The following is a 13467-nucleotide window of genomic DNA, read 5'->3' on the forward strand; positions in this document are numbered from 1 at the left end:
TTTCTTGGCAGAGTAGCAATAACCTTTTTTTATACCTTTTTGAATTATCCAAAGCAAGGATTCTGTCAGGCTGGAGGGAGGTCCCTGTAGAGTTTGGCAGCCCCACTCTATAAACAGCCTTAAGATTTCCTGCTAGAAGGCTCTCAATTCCTGCTTCTTCTCAGTCTGGGGCTGAGTATACTGCTCCAATAGTGAAAGTTCTTGATTTTTTTTTCACATTCTGATGTAAATATAAATGATTTTGAAAGTTTAATTTACTTCTGGGCTCTCTACTGCTACATAACAATGTTTTTCTTTCTGGTTTTTGGTTTTTTTTTTCTTCCCATTCTCCCTCTCATCAGAGTACCTCTTACAGATACACTCAAGGACTGGTAGTTTCTTTGGCAGTTTTGGAATAAATCCTTAACTGCCTTGACACTGACTAGGGTTTTCCGAGCCTGAGCAGTGCTGCAGACTATTTTTAGGGTTGTAATGTGCCTTCTCTTAAGTCTTGGATAACAGTTATTGAGCAAGTGATTAGTGAAGTACTTGGTGAGTGTTATTTCCCTTGCCAAAACGAGCCTGCTTTGCCTTCTGTGTAGCAATGTGGGTTCTTTCTTTTCCCTCTACTGACTGCTTGCAAGGAAGTAAATATAAAGAGAGGCAGAGAAGTTGCAGATCTTAAGAGGAGGGCAGAGACTGAGTGCTCCAGCTGTGTGTGAACTCCCCACCACAAGCAGGCAGTGATGTTCATTTGGGATTGGGTACCATGAGCAGCTCTTCCCTGGAGCAGTAGCAGGCTCTGTCCTGAGCCCTGTGAGTGCAGCTGGGCTTCCCCTGCCTCTACAGGTACAAAGAAGGTGGCAGCCCCTGCCAGGAGGGCTCTGTCAGGGAGGCTGCTGTGAGTCCATGTCAGTGGAAGGTGTTTGTACACAAGTGTGTGTGGGAGGGAAGGGATCAGGCTTGTTTGTTCACTGCAAGCCCTTGACTGTCCTAAGTAGTTGGTTGGAGTGGCTTGTGGTGTCCTCTCCAGAACCCAGCACGCTCCCAGCAAACCCCTGAGTCATGCTCAAGTCTCACTTGGTCTCTTGACTTTAAGGTCTGGCTGACAGCTCAATTCCATGGTCTGCAGTTATTTATTTGTATTCTGCTTTACTGCTCTCAGCTTTGCTGTGATGTTCCAAGCTGCAGAGTGAAATACAAGTCTTGAAGTAAATTTAAGCTCAGTGAGCTTTGCTGGCAAACTGAACCACCCAGGAGATGTCTTCTCATTCCAGACTGAAGCTGGTTAACATTCCTGATAACATCCTTGGAGGATTGGCCTAGACTCCACAAGCACAGTTAGCAGTAAACATGCACCAGCAACACAGGTCTGCTAAGCACACAAGTTTTACAACTCCTGAGTGTGGCAAAGGCCATGTTACACCCCTAAATGTAATTACTAACTTTACTGTTAAAAATGGAGATCATTTATTGTACTAATTTTATTCCCTTCTTAATTTCCATACCTTATTTTCCACAGGTGAGTAGGAGATCCCATGTTCACTGTATTTGTGTCTTCCATATGCTGTAGTGTGTTCCTGCTCCTGAGCCACACACTGTGGAATTGCTGTGCCCTACTTGGTTCACTCTTAAATAGAAGCTGAAAGCCAGTTAAAAGTATTTCCTTTCTGTTATAACAGAGAAAATCTTTCTATAGAGCAAAAATATTAATGTTCTGAGGTTAGTGACCAGCTAGTAGGGTGGAGCAGGTCACTTCTGGTCCCCACTGGCTGTGTGTTTAAGAATGGTGACAGTAGTTTAATTGCATGAGGATACAAACTTTTTCTCAGATAAAACATGACTGATGTAATTTCCCTGTGATGGCCTTAGGCCCTCAGTAACCACCCTGTTGTGGTGTGCTACCAAAGCTAGAAGCCTTTCAGGTTGGGGGTTTATCCCAGTGACACAAAGATGTATTTGTATTTTTTTTTCTTTAAACATAACCAGAAATGCTGTTTGCAGCTGCATCCTCGCCTGAGTGTGGAGTGTGTGATTGCACTGTTGTTCTCTGTGAATCAGGATGTGTAAACATTTCTGTTCTGATGCTCTGACAGACCCAGGGTAAGCCAAGGAGGCTGGAGCCCTGCTGTGGCCACAAGCTCCTGGTCACAGGGTATGGCAGCACCTGTGCAGTCCCTCAGTGCAGACTGACCTTCCTTGGAAGGACAGTGTTTGTTCTGTACAGCCTCTCTCTCTCTCTCCCCATATGGGCTGCACTTCTTGATAGCTTTTAACTCAGTGGAGGGTTGAGGCAAAGAACTGAGGCAACCAAAGCTGGGGAGGGGGGAACACTGAAAACTTGGAATCCTAAACTCAGGTCTTAGCTTGCAGTGGGATCAGTTCCCAGTGAGTACCTAGGGAAGGAGCTGCTTCTCTTGATGTGCAAATGGGCAGCGAGTGCAGCTCCTCGGCTGCTGTCTCGACATCTGTTTACTCTGTATTTCAAGTTCTGAGGCAGAGAGCTTTTATCTGCCCTGGTCTCTTCTCATGTCACTGTTTCCAAAATACAAGTGATAGATACCAATCTAGCAGTTAAAAGGCAGGGCCTGGCATAGGAGGAGGAGGAAGTGGAAAGCATCAAGAGGTTGGTAGAAGCTGTTTGTTCTGGTGCCCTGTTGAACAAGACGTTGGCACGAGTGCTCCCTCTGGGATCAGGTGTGTGCTTGTTCCTTGCTGCTCCGGGTCCTGCACGGCCAGTTCCTTGGCTGTGTTCTGCAGGGAGTGGGGGTAGAGGTGGTGGCTTTTCAAGTCTGCCTGAATGCAAATAAATACCTGAGAAGACCTTTAATGCAGTGACAGGTGTGTGCACAGAGGGAGCTTGGTCTGACCTGTGTGGAATAGTGAAAAGGGAGGAGTGAGCAGAGGAGCCTGGGGCTGGGTGAGCGCTGAGCCCGAGCGCAGCACTCTGTTACACCCCATGCTGTGTTTCCTGGCTCCAATAATGGCATTAGCACCAAGCAGCATGCAGCAGGACAGTAGGATTTCTTTCCCTGTGGGTTGCTGAGCTGTTCAGTATCCCACTGGTGTGTGCAGATGCTCCACTGCTGTTTGCAGAGCAACAGGAGTCTTTGTCCAAAGCGTTGGTGGGGATTAATCACTGCAGAGGTTTGGGAAGCTTTATTCTGTGCTCCAGCTGTCCTGGCTAACAGTCAACTTTATTTAACCTGTTAATACCTGAGAGCAAGGCCCAAGTGTCTTCTCCACATGTGGAGAGCAGGCCTTTCTTTTTCCTGGAATCTGCTGGCCTGTGAACGGCTTGCAATGAAGAAAGCATGGCTCTGACTGTAAATAAATCCTTTCAGATTCCAGTTGTACAACCAAAGGAATTCAGCAAATTCCTATTTTTCTAATCATGACATGCCTTCATTTTAATGCTGTTCCGACTGGCAAATCTCATCTTACACTGCTTTGAAAATAACGGGCAAGAAGTTGTAATTCTGGCTTGCAAACAGCTGCCCTTGTGCTCCTTACAGGTGTCAGTGCTGTGGCTTTGGCCTGTGGCTGCAGGGCCCCTGCATGTGTCCGACTCAGGAGTGGGGAGTTCTCCCCAAACCTGCAGTTTCTGTGGGGTGTTCACTCAGCCCTAGGCCTACCTGGATCTATTTGCTCTTGCATTTGCTTCCTTACCTGGAGAAAACCCTGCATCCTGCAGTGCTCACTGACTGTTTGGTATCTGTGTCGATAAGTGGAAAAATCTGTCTAACATTCCACCTCACCAAGTGTCTGGCTCTCACTGCTAGCCCGTCGCTCTTTGTAATTTTATAACTGCCTAAGAAATTAAATCTGTGTTGTGATAAGTATTCTGTGTCTTCTTCCTTTTGTTTGCTACTCGGAGATGGGGCCAGATAAGATCAGGGTAAGGCTACGTGGCCCAAACCAAAACAGCAGCAGTGCTGAGCCCTCGGTCCCAGCAGTGCTTTGTAGCTGCTCTCCACAGGCACTGTCAGCTTGGGCTTTGCAGGGGCTGGGAAAGGACAGGCTGAGCTTTTTTCTGGCACATTTTGCTTGCAAATGTAATTTTCCCTCTTGTTCCTCCTTAAAGCTGCTCTTCCCAGGACTTGCATTTGTGTATTTTTCTCATGCTGCTCAGGTGAGTTTGATAAGTGCCTTTATTCCTTTTTTTTTCATGTGATGCATCTCAAGCAGTGCTTTCATACCCAGCCCACTCCTGTGCTGTCGCTCCAGGCTTGTTGCGTCTCGCATTCAAGCCCTGGAGGAAGATGAGGAGCGAGCCCTTGCAGATGGGAGAGGAGGCAGCTCCTGCTTCTGAACCCTTCCTCCTGCACAGCAGCGGTGAGAGCTTTGATCGGGGTGCACAAGAGGAGCAAAAGCCTTTCTGCTGCTGCTGGCAGTGTGGGAGCAGCAGGGTGAGATGAGGGGAGCTCTCACGTTCTCCTGTTCCATGGAGAGCCCTCGGCTCAGGAGCTGCGGGCGCTGTCTCCCCTGATCCAGCTCTGGAGGGCAACGCTGCCCTGTCGCTGCTGCCTTGTGCCTCCCTTTGCTCCAGGCAAAATCGGCTCTGCTAGCTCAGATGAGTGTCTCTAAACTGTTCACTCGGCTGCTGGTGATGTTTCCCTGGCTCCTGCCTGGAGCAAACTGAAGATCTGAGGTGGATTCAGGCAGCGGCAGTGACTTCCATCTGCTGTGGTGATGCCAGCTCCCCTGTCCCCTGTGTCCCAGGTGGATGGAGTCATCCAGCCCCACTGATGCTTCGGGAGGTCCATGAGCCCCTCTGCTTCTGCCCCAGGGGAGCAAAGCAGAATATTCTCCAGTAAGCTTGGGGAAAACTGTAAACAGTGGGTCACACCCAGCTGTGGCTGCCTTCAGGAGAGCAGTTTCACTTCTGTCTGCTGGCTCTGGGTTTGGCCCACTGAGCAGGAGTTTCCAGGGAAGGGACAGAGCAAGCCCATGCCCAATTCTTTCTCTTATTACAAGGGTAAACACAGACTCATGCCTCTGTTCCTCCTTGCTTTCTCTTGGTGCTGAGTTGTCTTTTGGCTGTAGCTGTGATGCTCTGCCCACCCTTCACTATGCAGGGCCTGAGTCCAAGATGAAACAACTGAGCAGAAACAATCCTGGTGTGAGCAGCCCCACTTGGGCTGTGGCTGAGCTGAACACACAGCTGGAGCAGGGCAAGGAGTGAGACACCAGCAGAGCAGCTCCCACTGCCCCTGGCCTGGCTGGTGTGCAAGGTGGATGCAGCATCACTCATTTTTAGAGCCAGTAGCAGAAAGGAGGAGCTGGAGCCACAGGTGAGCACCAGCACCACTCTGGTCCTGCCCAGGTTTGGCAGCAGCTTGTCCCTCTGCAGCACCCACACTCAGCTGGTCCAGGAGCATTCGCCTCTCCCGTGCCACAGCCAACCCACACCAGGCTCAGACAGGCGCTTGGCAGAGGCTTTTTTGGCTAATTAATGAACTATGAGCTAATTGAGGGCATTGTGCCCAGCTTGTGGGAGCTGAGGGCAGCTGATGCTGGCTCCTCCAGCACTGGATTAAGTTTTGGGTTGGGGATTTTAGCAGAGATTTCTACAAAGTTACAGGTTATAATAAAGGATTTGGGGAGATTGCTGTATCTGGGTAAGCCCATGAAGTAAGCTAGAGGGTTTTGGCAGTATTTTGATTTTTTGGATACTGTTTTGCAGGGGCAAGGGAGTCTTGTTTCTGCACAGGTGTAGCCTGGAGCTGGGGAGCACCGAGTGATGCAGGGGCACGGCTGCACTCTGTCCCTGTGATCAGATCCCCCTCGGCCACACGGTGGGTGCAGAGGCACTTTTTGGGTGCCAGCCTGGTGTGTGACTCCTCAGCACCTCCCTTGCCACTGCTGTCCCCTCCTCCCTGCTTGAGGGAGGCTGGTGGCACCCCCAGCCACTGCTCCTCACAGCTCCAGATCGGGCTGATAATTTATTTTATCTGAGCAGGGCAGGCAGGGGATGGGCCTGTGGCTGGTGAGGGGAAGGATTCCTGGGGCCAGCAGTGGGGGCTGTGCTCTGGCTGGGTGGATGTGCAGGGTCCTGGGGCCACAGAGTGTCCCTGTCCCTTCCTGGGGACCACCCCACTCTTCTGTCCCCACAGCATCCACGTTCTTTCTCCCCTTCTCTGAGACCATCCCAATCTTCTTTTCCTGGGACATCCATGCCCTTTCCTTCCTCTTCTGGGAGTATCTCTGCTCCTTCCCTGGGAAGGAAAGCTCCTTCCTTCACGTTCCCTAGCAGCATCCCAGATTTTTCCTCCCATAACCTCCCTGTTCTTTTGCTGGCAGCATCCCAGCCCTTTCCCCTTGGTGCATCCCCGCTCCTTCCCTTGTTTACTCCCAAAACATCCCTCCTCCACTTCTCCAGCAGCTCTGCAGCACCTTCTGTGCGTGCTGAGGGCACCTGCCTTGCTCTTGTGCTCCTTGACCCGGAGCAAAACATGAGAGGGGGGAAAAATTACTGATCTGTGTTTGCCTCCCCCTGAGCCAAAACTGCTGGGGGAGGCAGAGGGTGCTTGGCTGCTCCGTGTGCCACCAGCTCCTGCCTGGAGCTGGATCCGTGCTGGGATGAGGGGATGTGGTGGGGCCAGAGTGGCTCTGCCTCTGTGCCGCTGCTCTGCTGCGTTTTCCTGAGCAAATAATGCTGCAGCTTCTGGAACTGGGCCCGAAAATTGAGTTCTGGCAGGGGAGGGCAAAGCTCTGGGCTTCACCTGGCCCCACAGCCGGGTCTGGAGCAGGGCTGGTGTGAAGGGAATTGCAGACCCCGGTGTCCCCTCTCTCTGCACCGTGGGGCACGGGGATCTCTGCCCCGGGTGTCCCCTGAGCCCCCCCTGCTCTCTGTGAAATCCTGCAGAGCATCTCTGCCCTCCTTACCCGAAAACGATTTTGGAAGTGCAAGCCGGGAGACAGAGCCAGGGACGTTATCTCACCCCTTTTTACCTTCTCAGGTAGGAAACAGCCTTTCATCTCTCCCGGGTGAGAGGCAATTTGCATTTCAAGAGGTCAGGACGAAGCTTTTTCTCTTTGCCATCCGAAATTCGTTATTCAAAGTCTATTTGGAAACAAAACAACACATGCACGGGAAGATGGCCTCTGCAGGCTCAAATTAACTGCTCCTGTCATCCCTGATTTCCCCGGCTGCTGCTGGAGGATGCTGGATCCGGGAGGAGGAGGCACTGTGGAGATGTGAGTGGAGCAGACCTGTGAGCTCCTCGGAGTGGCTGGAGCTGCTCCAGGGCTCGGGGGTCTCCCCTGGGAACTGGGGGGGCTTTTCACCCCCCTGCCCTGCACAAGCTTGGCTCAGACAGGCTGGGCGCCCCAGGATCACTCCAGAGCCACCTCCCTGCACACCCTGCTCCTTCCAGCCCCCACACTCACCTGGGACCCCAGCCTGGCTCCAACAACCCAATCCTGCCTCAAAAAAATCCTCTGGAGCTTCACTGGGGCTTGCTGGGCACTGGTGTTTTGTTTTCTCAGCTGCTGCCTCTGTCCTCACTGCTGCCACTTATTGATAGCAGAGTTTGCATTAGCAGGTGCAGCCCTGGGATATTCAATTACCTATAAAGAGCTGTAGCAACGCAAGATATTGCTGGAGGCATCAAGGCCGTTGGTTTCAGGGTTTTTTCCCTTGGTTTTGGGTGCTTTGTTTTGGTTTTTACCTTGCATTTAAAGGAGATGTGAGGACGGGTAAAAAAGTGGCATTGACTGCATAAAAAAAAAACACAAGTAAAAAGTGGAGTAAAGGGAAGGAGAAATAAATAAATAATCCTGTTTATTAAATGAAACAGCTGGGTAGGGGAAAAAAATGATCTCCGGGAAGAAAGCAGCTCCCTGGGCTATTTTTAGCTCTTTTGTTTCTCCCCCCTTTCCACCCCCACCCTCCTTGCTCAGTCTGAGGGTTTGGTGCGTGTCAATCCTGCTGTTCTCCCTCACCTCCTGAGTGCCAGGTGATGTGCTCTTTTCTTATTTTCTTTTTTTTTTTTCCTCCTTTTTGAGCATCTTATTTATAGCACGGAGCTGGGGGAAGGGCAGCAGCGCCAGCAGAGGAATCACCCTTGGTCCTGGCCAGGGAAGGAGGGGGCAGCAGGGGCTGAGCCTCCCCTGCAGCACCTGGGCTGGACGTGGCCCTGCCTCTGCTCCTCAGAGCTCCAGGAGCTGCTGCAGCCCCCCAAAATCCCCTTTGGAGCTGGGGGCTCCCAGCAGCTCCAGGGCAGGGGCCACGTTTGGTGGCTGCTCTCAGCTCTTGCACAGTGGGGCTGGAGAACCTTGGATTTCCATTTTCCTGGGTTTCCGTTTTCCTGCATTTCTATATTCCTACATTTCCGTTTTCCCGGGTTTCCATTTTCCTGGGTTTCCATTTTCCTGCATTTCCATTTTCTGGGTTTCCATTTTCCTGCATTTCTATTTCCTGGGTTTCCATTTTCCTGTATTTCCATATTCCTACATTTCTGTTTTCCTGGGTTTCCATTTTCCTGCATTTCCATTTTCCTGCATTTCCATTTCCTGGGTTTCCATTTTCCTGTGTTTCCGTTTTCCTACATTTCCATTTTCCTGGGTGTCCATTTTCCTGCATTTCCATTTTCTGGGTTTCCATTTTCCTGCATTTCCATTTCCTGGGTTTCCATTTTCCTGCATTTCCATATTCCTACATTTCTGTTTTCCTGGGTTTCCATTTTCCTGCATTTCCATTTCCTGGGTTTCCATTTTCCTGGGTTTCCATATTCCTACATTTCTGTTTTCCCGGGTTTCCATTTTCCTGCTTTTCCATTTTCCTGCATTTCCATTTCCTGGGTTTCCATTTTCCTGCATTTCCATATTCCTACATTTCTGTTTTCCTGGGTTTCCATTTTCCTGCATTTCCATTTCCTGGGTTTCCGTTTTCCTGGGTTTCCATATTCCTACATTTCTGTTTTCCTGGGTTTCCATTTTCCTGCTTTTCCATTTTCCTGCATTTCCATTTCCTGGGTTTCCATTTTCCTGTGTTTCCGTTTTCCTACATTTCCATTTTCCTGGGTGTCCATTTTCCTGCATTTCCATTTTCTGGGTTTCCATTTTCCTGCATTTCCATTTCCTGGGTTTCCGTATTCCTACATTTCTGTTTTCCTGGGTTTCCATTTTCATGTGTTCCCATTTTCCTGCATTTCCATTTTCCCGGGTTTCCATTTTCCTGCATTCCCATTTTCCTGCATTTCCATCAAGTCTTTCTCCCTCTAGGCACCACCATTCCTAAACCCACCCCAGCCGAGCTCTCCACCACCCCCAGGCACTCAGCCCCGCACCCTTCCCCTTTCCCATCCCTCCCAACTCCCCCATCTCCATCACCTCTCCCGGGAGCTGCTGCTGCCCCAAGGCCCCTCTCCCACCTCCTCTGCCACCAGCTCCCCCCTCACCGGGCATCTCATCTTTGCGCCGTTATGGAAGAAATACATAATTCTTTTATTATTCAATTAGGAGTTTAACACACAATCAGGTGATCGCTTTAAGAGGATTTCCTATAAGGCAGGAATATTCCCTTAACTGGTTTATTCCTTTATCAGATTTTTTTTTTTCCCCCTAAGCACTTTAATGCATTTACTTTCCCATTGTCGACACTTTTCTCCGAGCTCCTCCTCCCTCCCCGAGCTTATGCAAATCCCCCGTAAGGCGTTTAATGCTCCGTGTGTGTCAATAGTGCCCAAACCTTCGTGCATGAAGCATTAGGCTTCATGCATGCCCCGGCTGATTAAGAGGGGTGCTGGCTGCCCAAGCCCCCACCGTGGGGCCGGCCAAGGGAGCTGCGTTTTTGCAGAGAAAAGGCCACCTTTTTTTTTTTTATTTAACAAAAAAAAGAGTAGCTTTTCTTCTGCAGGGTGAATGGGGAGCCGGGCTGAGCTGCCCGCCGCTGTTTGCTGCCCTGTCGCTCAGATTTGGGCTGCGTGGAGGTGTTTGCTGGGACAGGGGATGCCTGTGGGTGGGATGTGAGCAGAGAAGGAAGAGGAAGGAGGGAAAATAAATAACCCCTGAGTCTGTTTCAGTGCTGGTTTGTGCTCACACGGCCGAGCCTGTGCGGCAGAGGGTGCTCAGGGTGCCTGTGGGAATGGCTTGGGCATCGCTGGCAGGAAAAACAGGAATTTTCCCCAATTTTTGTGCCACCAGGGGCTGGGGTCGTGCCACCCTCGTGCTGTGGGTTTGCTTCCCCCGAGGCAGCCCCTGGGATGTGTTTTTTGGGGGTTTCACAGCTTTCACAGACGGGGTGTGATGTCCCTGGTGCTCGGGGGATGTGTTTGCCTGCTCACCCTGCTGGAATGTTCCCCTGCAGACAGACCCTGGGGAAAGGGGAGCCTGGCCAGGAGGGCAGCAGAAATTAAGGGAATAGCAAAAGGGTTGGCCTGTAATTCCTGGTTTTCCCGCTGCCTGAGGGTTTTGTGGCTGCTGGTGAAGCCCTGGGTGAGCACAGCACAGGGTAAACACCCCTCCAAGGGCATCTGTCACCATTTTCTCCTTCCAGAGGAAAAATCCCTCTCAACCTGTGCCTGTGAACAGCCCGGTGAGTGGGAAGGGGCTGGACCAGCCCTTCCAGGCGGTGTTCCCTCCACGCCCACCTCTGATTGTCTCCTTTTTTATCCCCTCCTGCCACTCTGCCTGTGCGTGCAGCAATTATGCAAAGATGCAATCAAGGAGCTGAATTAGGAGCTCATCTTGGATTAATTAGTGATGGATGCAAATCCGTTCCAACAAAGAGGAGCGAGGGGAGTGCAAAGGCCACGGGTATCCTCCCAGGGTTTCTCCAGCTCTCCCAGGCTGGTTTGAGGGCAGGAGGGATGCAGAGTAATGCCCTGCAGGGGAATTGGGGCATCCACGTGGAAGAATTTGGTTCTTGGCCTTGGGACAAGGCTTGGGTGCCCCAAAGCTGATGCTCAGCTCAGCCCCTGCACCTCCCTGGAGGTTTTAAACCCAGAGCTTTGGGCTTAGAGCATCTCCTCCCACCCCAGCCTTGCTGCAAAGCTTGGGGGAAAACCAGTTAATCCCTGCGGGCTCCAGTGCTGAGCCCCTGCCAGCGCCGGGGATTTCTGTTCGCCCGCAATCGGATTGTGACAAACCCCTCCACTTGCACTGAACAAATTCCCCGGCTGCTCCCCGCTCCTCGCAGGCCCCAGTAATCCCCTGAGTGTGACTCTGGCCAAGAGGCAACATCCCTGATTAATCCCCAGCGTCTCTGTGCAAAGCTGCTGCTGCTGAGGTGCTCCTGGTGCTGGCACGGCACGCTCGGCCAGCGCTGGGAGCAGACCCAGGGAAGGAGGCAAAGGATGCAAGGCTGTTTAAAGGAGCTTTTCCAAGAGGGGATTGCTTGAGAGCAGCCTCTTCTTCCCGTGAAGTGGAAAAGATGGATGTGCAATGCTCCCGGGAGCACTGAGCCACGGGGTGTGGGAAGGGGGTGCAGAGGTTTCATCCCTTTGCCTGCTCCCCCCTCAGTGTCACCCACTCCAGCTGGTGCAGAGGGGGCACCCACTGGGCACAGAACAACCAGGGCAGCCTGGCAGGGTGAGCATGGCTTGGTCAAGGAGCTCCTGAACCAAGGGATGGCTCGTGGCTGTGCCCACAGGGATGGGGACAGTAGGGACAGCTCTTTCCCATGGTACCCAAGAGTTTAAAGCTTTGGCCTGAGGTTTTTGGTGTGCAGACAACTGAAAGATCTCTCCTTCTTCTCCCCTCTGCAACAGCAATGATTAATAAAACCTGACTCGGCTGGAAGGGCAAGGAAAAAAACAACAATACAGGACATTTCTGGAGATCGTCCTAATCCAGCACCTCGGAGCCAAATGAATCAGCAGCTTCTCATTCTGCCGGCAGGATTAGTCAATGTTCATCCAGGCTCCTGGGAAGCGAGGTGAGGCTCTGCATAGCAAGGAGCGAGGTGGCCACAGGGTGTTGGCTGGTTCATGGAGCCAAGCAAATCCCTCCCTGTAATCCTGCAAACACTGCTGGGATGCACCCGTGCTGGGAGCCATGGGACAGCAGGGAGAGGCAGGAGAGGGGAGAAGGAAGAAATACCTCAAAATCTGCAGCGTGAGTGGAGGATGAGGCTGTTGGATGGGGGGGAAAGACTCAAGGCTGGGGCTGTGTGTAAGGAGTGTCCCTCATGCCACAGGGACCAGGATGCCAGGGACCAGGAGGAGCATGCCTGGCTGGTTTTCCTGGCTGTTAAAGTGGGTCAAGCAGAAACCCAAGGAGCATCTGAGCTCGCCAACCTTGAGCCAACTATGTGGAAGCTGAATTATTCAGGGCCAGCTTAAAAAATTGAAGAACCCGGCAAAACTCCAGGAGAGCCCATGGGACCCCCACACCCTTGTCAGGCAGAGGCAGCTCAGCCTGCCATGCTCGGGGGGCACCTCGGGCATTTTGGGAGGGGGGACAGTGTTGTTTGTGTCTAACACTGCCCTTGGGGATGGGGAAAGCAGAGAGAAAGCACCCAGCCAAGTTCACCCTGATGGATTAATTCCCATGTTCCCTGTAGAGCTCCAAGCTGTAGCCGTTTCCTTGGGTATCCCAGCGTGGCTCTCACACCTACAGCAGGAGCAGCTGGAAGAGAACCCACTTATCCCCTGAAATGGGAATCTCTTTATTGTGTGGTTTTGGAGAGGAGGCTAAAACTTGATCTTTGCCACCAGGTGTTTGGTTGCAGCATCTCCCCGTGGCTTGGAGAGCACCACATCCACCTGGGAGCTGAGGTGCTCCCCTCAGCTTGGCTGTCTCTAAAGGACCACCCCTGCTTCTGCTCCTGGGGCTTTGGAATGGGGAGATCCAGCTCCTGGGGGGAATCCCTGTGGTGAGTAATGCTGCCTGGCGAGCGCCGGGAAAAGGCGGCTGCACATATGCTGCAGCTCATCCTGCTCTTTTCCTGGAGCTCCCTCACTGTCTGGGTGCCAGCCAGCACAGACACGGCCAGGGAACCCCCACCACACTCTCCCCCCCATGGTTTTTACGTTTCTAAGGTTCCTGGAAGAGGGTGATGGAGCCTGGTGTAGAGCAAAGGGCTGTACCCCAAGGGGAGTGAGGTGATTTGAGATTTCACAGTGACACTATGAAATGAGAGCTGAGCAAATGTGCCAAAGCAAACAGCCCAAAAAAATCCCCCTTTGCACCAGAGGGCCGAGCTGTGCAGGTGCTCAGCTCAGAGGGGAGCAAGGAAGGCTGAGCCCCAGCTCCAGCAGTCAGGTGCGCTTTGAGCCAAACTCCGGCTATTTCAGCCAAGGAGAAAAGATGGAAATTTCCACCTGGCCTGTTTTCTTCCCTATGACGGATTTGCAGGAGCCCCTTTCCCCATCCCCGGCAGCAGGGCTGGGGCGGTGCAGGCGGCTGTGCCTCTCCTTTCCTCCGGCGGCAGCAGCAGCAGCGCAGCCCCGGCCCCGCACGCTGATTTACACAGCATTTATTGACTGCCAGGAGATTGGCATTCACAGCCACGGCCTGGAGCAGGGATGGCTCCTCTCCTCC

The 13467-nt window shown here is 52.1% G+C and overlaps 1 long non-coding RNA gene across 1 annotated transcript; it reads left to right on the forward strand.

The window, feature by feature from the left end:
* Positions 1-7850: 7850 nt before the first annotated feature.
* LOC135281695 (uncharacterized) lies at positions 7851-12897 on the forward strand. Its single transcript, XR_010348247.1, has 3 exons — positions 7851-7940; positions 11694-11860; positions 12642-12897. It is a non-coding gene; the product is annotated as an uncharacterized LOC135281695 (long non-coding RNA).
* Positions 12898-13467: the final 570 nt, after the last annotated feature.

This window comes from Passer domesticus, chromosome 15 (assembly GCF_036417665.1).
Source record: "Passer domesticus isolate bPasDom1 chromosome 15, bPasDom1.hap1, whole genome shotgun sequence".
Classification (NCBI taxonomy): Eukaryota; Metazoa; Chordata; class Aves; order Passeriformes; family Passeridae; genus Passer; species Passer domesticus.